Source organism: Phodopus roborovskii, unplaced genomic scaffold (genome assembly GCF_943737965.1).
Source record: "Phodopus roborovskii unplaced genomic scaffold, PHOROB, whole genome shotgun sequence".
NCBI classification, from domain to species: Eukaryota; Metazoa; Chordata; class Mammalia; order Rodentia; family Cricetidae; genus Phodopus; species Phodopus roborovskii.
The window spans coordinates 17029643-17038400 of record NW_026126549.1 but is presented as its reverse complement, the minus strand read 5'-3'; positions in this window follow the sequence as shown (position 1 = coordinate 17038400).

Here is an 8758-nt window from a genome sequence, read left to right as displayed (position 1 = left end):
GTTCAGTTCCCAGCACCTACATTGTGACACTCACAACCACCTGGAACTCGGTTCCAGGGGACCCAACAAACTCTTGTAGCCTCAATGGGCTTGTGTTGGCACACACACACACACACACACACACACACACACACACACACACACACACTTAATTAACAAACTACTGCGCTATAACATTATTATACTCACAACTTAAGGATGAAGAATTTGAAACTCAAAGACATAAACCGGAACCTTCTGTTCCTGTGGCTCAAATGATGCAGGGCCAGGACTGGTCAAAGCCAGAGCTTTTAGCCCCTGTGTCATTCTGCATCTGAATCTAGAACAATCATTTCTTCATTTTTTATGAAAATAAAGGCCAAATTTGCTCTGGTATTGGCTCTCAAAGTTCCTTCTCAAATTTTTATCATCAGTTCAAACTTCTCTTTGATTCCTAGATTCTTATACCCAATTGGCTACCAGAATCAACCACATAGACAATCTCAATTTCAACAAATCTAAAAATGAACACATCTATTCCTTCCCAAACATATACCCAAACACAAAATGGCTCATTTCTACTCAACTGTCCCTTTGAACCTTTGCCTACACTCATATTCAAATGTGGGTTTGCCATCCCACAAAAACAATATCCAAGCTTCAAATGAAATACAAAACCTTCCAACATCCACCACTCCTCCCTCTCCAAGTTTAGCCTCACTGTTTACCCCACACCCTCTCCACCACAATTTAAATAAACCTACTCCTGTTCCTGCAGTGGTTTAGTTGGTGTTACCTGAAGAGCTGTACATATGCTCCCTCTTCCTGGAAAATTCTTTCCTCTCCCCAAGGCTGGGTGAGCTAACTCATATCCACCCTCTGAATTTCAGCCTCTGTCAGCTTCCTGAGGTAAGCTTCCCTAATTGTGAACGTGACACATTGCTGTGGACACTAATTTATTTTTACCATTGTCTGTGCCATCCTTTATTGTAACATCCTAATTATTTCCATAAAGCAAAGACTTATTTCTTGCCCATCTGTAAGTCTCCAGCGTTTGAAACTATATGTTGAACAAATGAATGGAAGAAAGAGAACAATGGCAGTTAAATCCTGGTAGTGACAGTACCTGACCTCTGTGAGGCCAGCACAGGTTAGCCATTTGTCCGCCATGAACCTTCCTGCCACCGGGTCCTGTCCATCACTTCAGATTGTTGGGATGCTCTTAGACCCTAATCCTCCCACACATTCTTTAGCCCATGAGCTACCACTGTCAACTGAGTGTTATCTAAATACTTGACTAGCATACTTCTTATATCTTCATTAGACAAAGACAGAGCTGAGTGACCCCATTAGATACCGTGTCCCACTAATCGGTACCAATTGGATATGCTAATTCAATCACGTTTAAAAATGTTACACCCCCACACACACACACAGCTTCAAGACTATCACAGGCAAGTTAGTCAAGAGTCTTGATCAAAGTCAAAGAAAGATGAGATCAGGCACGTTCAAGGTGGTATGGCTATAACCCAGATACATGGAGGAGGGCCTAGGTATCTCCCCCAAATGATCTGACAGACTTTGATGATCCCCCATGGAAGGCCTCACTCTTCCTGGAGAGTGGATGGGGAGTGTGATGGAGGGTCATTGAGCACCATGGGAGAATGGGAGGGAGAAAGAACTGTGTTGATATATAAAATAAGATTGTTTCTAAATTAAATAAATAATTTTTAAAAAAATTCAAAGAAAGATTACTTTCATTCTCCATGCTCATGATTCCCAACCTTTCTTGTGTACCACACTTAGACATAATGTCTGTATAAGCATCATTAGGTACAGTTAAGGCTTTGTGAAACTCCCAGAAGCACATTTACAACTCTGTGGGTTTTTGTTGTTGTTGTTTTGTTTTGTGTTTTGGGGGGTTTTTGTTTTTTGATCACTAAAGAAATGACCATGGAGGGCAAGCGGACAACAGACAAAGAGCTACCTGGCTGACGCTCATACCTGGAAACAGGACACCATGAGGTCATTCCCACCTCCACAGCAGGTACAGACTGCTTACTTGCACAATCAGTCTTACTCTTCCTTCCAGGAAGAATCCAGCATCCCAGCCCCCCCCCCCCCCCCGGCCTAGACCTTGTATTTTTCCCATGTGGCATTTTATTTTTCCCACCTTTTCCAAGGCTGACTCTAAAAAACCTGAGATGAGAAGATTTATATGATTAAACCATTCAATAAGAATCAAGAGAGACTACAACCTTTTGCCTGAAGGAACCTTTGGTCTGGAGGAACCTTTGGTCTGGAGGAACCTTTGGTCTGGAGGAACCTTTGGCCTGGAGGAACCTCTTACCTGGAGAGCTAGATAGTCCACCAAAACAATTGTAGTGGAACACACTAATCAACCGTGCAATGCATAGCCCCAGAGATGGACTATGTTCACGGCAGAAGCAGAGGTCTGAAAAATAAACACGATGATAGCTCAGCAGCCTGATTTCAAGAATTATCAAAGTGAGGCAGAAAAAAAAAATCTGTCTGTTCTATGTGACCACTTGCATTTTAAGCACTCTGGGACAAGGTTGTTAAGGAAAAGCCAATGTTGAATTCTGTGAAAGAATGCTATAGCTGTGATGTGACATCTCATTTCCAAGACTCCAGGCTTTAGCACAAGATTCTGCTAATATATGGTTGATCCGATCAGTAGCAAATGGCGGTTGAGCTTAAGAGAACCCAGTAGAGTAGAGATAGGCCTGGTCTCCAAGAAGCAAGGAAAACAAAGTGTGAGGCTGAAATCAGAGTGGACTACCTGGCCATGGGGACTTCTAATCCAACCTACTCATAAGCTAAAAAGTAAAGGGAACTTTAATCCATAAGGCCATGACATGGGGTGGGCTTACTAGTATGGACTCATTGTAGCAGACACTATCAGTTGTCTGCCTCAGTCTTCTGCATGATACTTCCTTGAAACAGGAACCCTCATCTGATTTGAACAAGATAGACTATTATCCAGCTGCAAGATGGTGTTTCCCGGCCTCCGTTTCAGCCAGGTTAGGATGTGACTAATCTTGGCCAATGGAATTGAATGAAGAGGAGTTTTGTGCTAAATTCAGGGACTCCTTTATTAGAGGAATAAATACACCTCTCCTCTCCCACTTATCTACTCTGATTGTGGATCAAAGCAGTCATCTTGGACCATGAGATAGGCATGGATTTCAAGATGGTCATCTGTGTGCCACACACAGAATATGGCAAAAAAAAAAAATGAGTATTTTCTCTGACACTGCTTCTGTCACAGCAGTCCTGCTTGGCCTTACCTGTAAGTCTCTTTCATGTGAGCTACAGATAACAGTCTTTCTTAAAATGTTATTTTCAAGTTGGGCTGTGGTAACCCACACTTTTAGTCCCAGTACCTGAGAGGAAGAAGCAGGAAGATCAATGACATACTGCCTCTGCTTTCCAAGTGTCTCTGTCCCAAGTACTGGGACACCAGGGTGGACAAGTGACACAAGAAAAACAAAAACCCTGAGCCACCTAAAGAAGAGCTGCTGTAGAGTCACTGTGGGGATCCCCAGTTCTAAGTCATAGTCTTACAGGCAGGGGTAGCAGCAGCAGCAGTAAGCTGATAGATGAGCTGAAACTTTAGATAACCACTCCTACCACCCTGCTAGTAGGATGCTATGATAATGCAAACATTTATCACCTTCTGGATGTACCCAATGAGAAGGAAAGATTCCCCTTCCCTGTGTCAGAGGCAAAAGACATACCTCCCCACAAGAAAAATCTTAGCCCCTCTTTTTAATCACACTTATTTTGTCATTATTAATTTGCAGCTTTCTAAAAGGCCTTTATGCTTCTTATTTGTTTATTTATCTAATAACACTTTCCATGTTTTTTTAACCCTTAATTCAGTGGAGTTGGCAGTTCCACTGACTTGTTATAAATTCATTTCATCCTTTTTGATCCTAGATAATGCAACCTTTTGGATCATGTCAACTCTCCACGGTTCAGGGTTATTAGTGAACTTGAGTCAGTGACCATCCTAGCTTTGCTTTGGGGAGCAATTCTCTCCACCTCCTGGAGAACTCTAAAGAACCCGTTTCTGTGATTGTTAATGGACTTTCTCTTACTGAATTTCTTCTGGTTAGCGTATTTTCTCTTAGTGTCTTTTCTATTTAAAGCCAGCTCTGTCATCTACCAGACTTATTTGTCATTTCCTATGACATAATCAACATTTGACTCATGGATTTAGAGAGAAACCACATAGCACAAGTCTTAGGAACTCTTAAAGATAGGAGAGCATGAGAGTTAATTGTCTTTGGGGATTTCTGAGCAATATAATGAGGAATGCCGTGTTAACTGCTAAGGGACATTGCATTCACTCTGGTAAACACCAAAACAGGAAACATTCATAAGATGCCTCATTAGTGTTCAATCAGATCAGTGAATCAATAGAACAGAATAAGGTTTCTTTAGCATGCTGCCTTCCTCTGAGGACTTCTCAGGGGAGTATATATACCTTCTGTGGTAGAGTATTTTTATCTATTGCATCTAAAGGTTTTCTCTAGTATAATGCTAACTTGTGTCCCCTCACAAGGGACATGTTAAAACCAGACGTCTGATCCATTGTATCATTCTTTGTCTGAGAGAGGCTTTCACATTCCCCACTTAGCTGTTTGCAAGACAGGCTTCTCAGCTCAATTTGTGACTGATTCATGAAGTGTCCAGGACAGGTTGCATATTTATTAAGTATTAACAAAACTCCACTCACTTAGTTCCCTTTCAAAGAGCAGACAAAAAAATCAAGATCAGGACAAAAGTGAACCTAGTGGAAGTTGATACAGATGGGCCTGGCAGAGAGACCAGGGCATATAAACCCTCTGAAAGTTCAAGTCTCTCTCTCACTGTGTCTCTGCATCCAAACACCCACTTGGCAAAACCCTGCTGGTTTTCAGCTTTTTCTTTGTCTTTTTATGTGCATAGCCTGCACACTTTGGACCTATGTACAAGGTGAGAGACTGGGTGATGTCAAGTAGGGAGATGCTATCCAGCCTTGCAAATGAGTCTGTAGTTAATGCCAAGTTCAGTTGCTTTCCAGGGAACTTCTTGAATAATGACCTTTTAAACTCGGCAGTTGGCCATTCCCTTTTCTGATTAGGACATGCCATGGTTTAAACTTCCAGGTGACTATTCACAACAGGCTGTAATGGCTTCTTGTTTCCTGATCTCTCTCTCTCAACTGAGCTACATGTTCCCTGATTTTTATCAGATATGATCCTACCTCTGGGAGCCAAACAATTGTGAATAATCATTCTCCATTCTTCTCATTCTTCTTTCTTTATTATGTTAGAAAGAGACAGACTTTTTTTTTTCTTTTTTTCTTTTTTTTTGGTTTTTCGAGACAGGGTTTCTCTGTATTGTTTTGGAAGCTATTCCTGGAACTAGCTCTGTAGACCAGCTGGCCTTGAACTCACAGAGATCCACCTTCCTCTGCCTCCTGAATGCTGGGAATAAAGGCATGCATCACCAACACCCAGTGAGACAGACCTTTTAAAGTGGAGCTTTCACTGTGTGTGTGCATGTGTAACGTGTATGTATATCGTTGCCAGTGTGTACATGTGTAATATGCATGTATAGCTCTCATTGCCAGTGTGTGTGCACATGTAATGTGCATTATAGCTTTCATTGTGAGTGTATGTGTGTTTGTAATGTGCGTGTATGTTTAAGAGGGTAAACCTGGAGTCTTCTTCCAAAAACAGATTTAAAACCAACCAAAATAAAATATCTTCTAAGACATTATAATGCTATACAAAACCGCCGGTAAAAACTCTACCCCTCAGAAGTGTTTTGAGTCAGCATGTGAAACCCCGGGCCACAAGCTCTTACTTTGAAGCTCACATTCTATTTGTGTTCATAATTTCTCAACTTGTATCCCTTCACATCCACCCCACTGGTGAACCTTAATACAATTAGGACTTTTAGAGAAATCCCTGGTGCCTAGTGCTTTCAGAACTGGGCAAAATCTTCTCATTATAGCAGGCTGTGAATAATTGTTTTGTTCCCTCAATGGGAGAAAGCTATGATGGCTAAGCCGACAGTGGGGCATAATACAGTAAATCAGCTTAATGACGTGTGCATAGAGCTGTGTTAAAGACTCATTTCCCGGAATTCAGAGGAAGAGAGGAAAAAACAATTCTAGGTGCTTCAAGGAAACTGAGGAATATATAGTTCTAGGCATTTTTGTTGCTTTGTTTCAAGCCTTGAAACTGCATGAGAAAATGGGCATATTTTAGACCAGAGCAGTCTCATGAATAACCCACTGGGAGTGGGAGAGAGATCTCAGCCTTTTTTGTATCTGCACATTATATCTAGAAGTTTACATTTAAAAACAATTTTAAAAAACACCAAAAAACCCCCTGCAAATAGCTAGCCTGTTTGAAAGAGCCTGGGGTGGCCTGAGAGCTCACTCTTCTTCCCTGCCTTATCAGTGTAAGACCCCATTGTTGGCTGGGAGACAGAGATAGGCAGATCTCTGTGAGTTCAAGGATAGCCTTGTCTACAGAGCTTCCAGGTCAGGCTCCAAACCTGCAGAGAAACCCTGTCTCGAGAGAAAAAAAGAAGACACTAGTGTTGGCTGCAGTTGTCATAACAACAAAGAATTGCATTCTCCATCAATTATTGGTATCCAGTAGGTGGGATTCTATATCATAGAATGTGTCACAGTCCCAGTGTACTCCTTTCATTTCCCAATTCCATAAGTCGTTACCCATGTGGACCAGAAAATATCTGCGTGATGGTGCAGAGGCCTCTGCCAGTGAACACGATGGGTGAGCTGCTGCTCTGCTCAGAGAGGTGGAGAAGCCCTCACTTCTGCAGTAAAGGAGCTTGCTTTCAGGGAAACCCATTTTGAGATTACAGAGTTCTAAAACTTCTCCCTCATGTAGGTTATTTGATAAGACTTAAATAAGATGATAAAATTATAATTCTTGGGGCTGTAGAGATTGCTTAGTTTGTAAGAGCCCTGACTACTTCCTAGGGATACAAATTTGGTTCCCAGAACACATATGGTATTTCACAATTGTCTGTAACTACGGTTGGGGGGGGAATCTAATGTCTTCTTCTGATCTCCTTGTGCATTAGGCATTCACGTAGTGTGTAGACACTCATGCAGGCAAAACAGTCACATATTAAAAAAATTAATCTTAAAACATTGTAATTATTTCATATGCAAAAATATAATAAAAATAAAAGACTGCACAGTGAATCATAAGCCTCACTTCCCACCCCACCTCCCCTCCAAATTCAACATTAATACAAGGTTACATGCATACCCAAACATTTATCCCCCTCGTTCATGCTATTATTTAGAACAGCATCCATATAGTTCTGCTCCTTTCACTTATACCTTGGAGAATACCCCACATCACTACAGAAAGAGAACCCTTTTCTTTCACAACAGCAGGGCTCCATTTTTTTTTTTTTTTTATTGTCTGCTATTTCTAATGCTCTCTTGTAATTGATACCGCACCATGTATCTTTGTCTTTATTATTATTATTATCATTATTATTTTGGTAAAACAATTATCGAGCCCCTTGCTTTCCATAGTAATCCTCTAGAGCTTCCTAATCTACATTCCTGGAAGAAGTTTATTCAATAAGACCGGCCTTGTCTCACTTCTGTTATGCCATCAGCAAATGTCTCACTGTCCATCAGAATCCCTTGGCAGGTAGAAATCTCCCATCATGTTTCATCTGTCTATCAAGTCTTTCCTCCCATCACTCTGCACCTGTCTGATTTACTGCCCATGCTAATGCAGACATTGTGATGTTGCTGGTTACCCACACTCTGGTTCCTACATCATCTGACTTTATTTTTCTAGGGTCTTGTTGGATGTGTTAGTGATGATGTTAGGTTTGACCTTTAGTTCTGAATATGAACCTTCCAACGGAGCCACATCTAACTGCTTGCTTCTCATCTGTTATCTTGCTGATTAACCCAGCCACCAAGACTCTTTTAAATCCACAAAAAAAAAAAAAAACTCACTTTGTCATTCTTCGTTCTTCACGTGTGGTGGAAATTGTCCTGCTGATTCCGTGTGCTTGACACCACATCTGACCCTACTTTGCTGTGGCCTTTGCAATCCACATTGCTTGGAATATTAAAGGCTAGTCATATAGAAATGCTTCCAAGAGAGCATTTTGACTCCTCTTGCCCTGTCCTGCTGTGACCACAGGCTCACCCCCTGGTTCTAAAAGTTAACCATCTGGTCTACTTGCAGTTTGATGATGTTACACTTTGCTGTCTCACGGTCAGCAACCTCTCCCTAAACACCTTCCCTTTTATTATTTATCCACATCAAAAATATCTCCTCAGTTCTAATGTAGCAGAGTGGTGCTGTCTAGTTGGTGGGTTGCCATTTATCTCTCTACAAAGATACTGGCCCAGGAAAAAGATACATTTGCTCAGTAAGGTATATCAGACTAACACAGAGATAGAAATACTTTCATGTAGAATGCTCTCTTGTCTCACTGCAACATGCAGCAATACTGCATGCCACAGAAATTAAACAGAGAAACCACACCTTTTCAGATAGAACCACAGTAAGCTGGTAGGTATGCCAGTGCTGCATCACGTTCAAGGGGAAAATTGACATTGATAATAAGCACCAAGCACAAGCAAATAGATAGAGTCACATGAATATGAGACTGATTTCTCCCCTCTATGAAGACACTGGCGGGGAAGGTAGTAAGACTATTTCTAGTATAGACATACACATGAGCAAAT